This window comes from Ovis aries, chromosome 7 (genome assembly GCF_016772045.2).
Source record: "Ovis aries strain OAR_USU_Benz2616 breed Rambouillet chromosome 7, ARS-UI_Ramb_v3.0, whole genome shotgun sequence".
Lineage (NCBI taxonomy): Eukaryota > Metazoa > Chordata > Mammalia > Artiodactyla > Bovidae > Ovis > Ovis aries.
Window position 1 is genome coordinate 71,329,748 of NC_056060.1, and position 824 is coordinate 71,330,571.

The window sequence follows — 824 nt, forward strand, 5'->3', positions numbered from 1 at the left end:
ATTAGACCAAGAGTTAGCAAACTGTTTTCTCTGAAGGGCCAGAGAGTAGATATTTTAGGCTTTATTTGGGCCATGTTGTCTCTGCCATTACTGTTCAACTTTGCCATTATAGTGTGAGGGCAGCCACAGACAACAGACGTGTGGCCATGTTCCAGTAAACCTTTACTGTGGACATTGAAATTTGAATTTCATATCATTTTTTTATTATTTCAAACAGAATTTTCCCCTCTTTTTTATATTATTGGGGGGATAATTATTTTAAGTATTGTGTTGGCCTCTGCCGCACATCGACATGAATCAGTCACAGGTATACATATGTAAAAATATGGACTGTTTCATAAATTGGCATGTCATCCTTGTGCAGGGGCCATGCTAATCTCTGTATCATTCCAATTTTAGTGTATGTGCTGCCAAAGCGAGCACTCACATGATTTTAACATCACAGAACAGTATTCACAAAACAGTATTCTTTTGACTTTAAAAATCACTTAAGACTACAAAAACATTTCTAGGCTCAAGGACCGTAGTTTGTTAGATTATCAAGGGGTGTTTGTTTTTTTTTTTTTTTTTTTTAATGGAAATGCATTTCGGAAAACCTGTGTCGGAGTCACTGCGGAGGAGAATGCTGTTAAAGGTGCAGCTTCCTGGTCCCCACAATAGACCCACTGAACCGGACTGTGAGGGAAACCACCCGGGCCCCTGCAGTTTTAGCAGATTCGCCCAGGTGACTGTGAAATACATTAAGTGTAGGGAGCCATTTTAGCTAAAAGGAAAGCAAGAGCGTTGGTGGAGAAGTTTTCAATTTTGGCAGGAAAATGAGGTCA

At 39.7% G+C, this 824-nt stretch overlaps 1 non-coding gene across 1 annotated transcript; it reads right to left on the reverse strand.

Annotated features, from left to right (window-relative positions):
• Positions 1-319: 319 nt before the first annotated feature.
• Positions 320-423, reverse strand: LOC114115987 (U6 spliceosomal RNA). Its single transcript, XR_003590086.1, has one exon. It is a non-coding gene; the product is annotated as a U6 spliceosomal RNA (small nuclear RNA).
• Between the last annotated feature and the right edge of the window lie 401 nt (positions 424-824).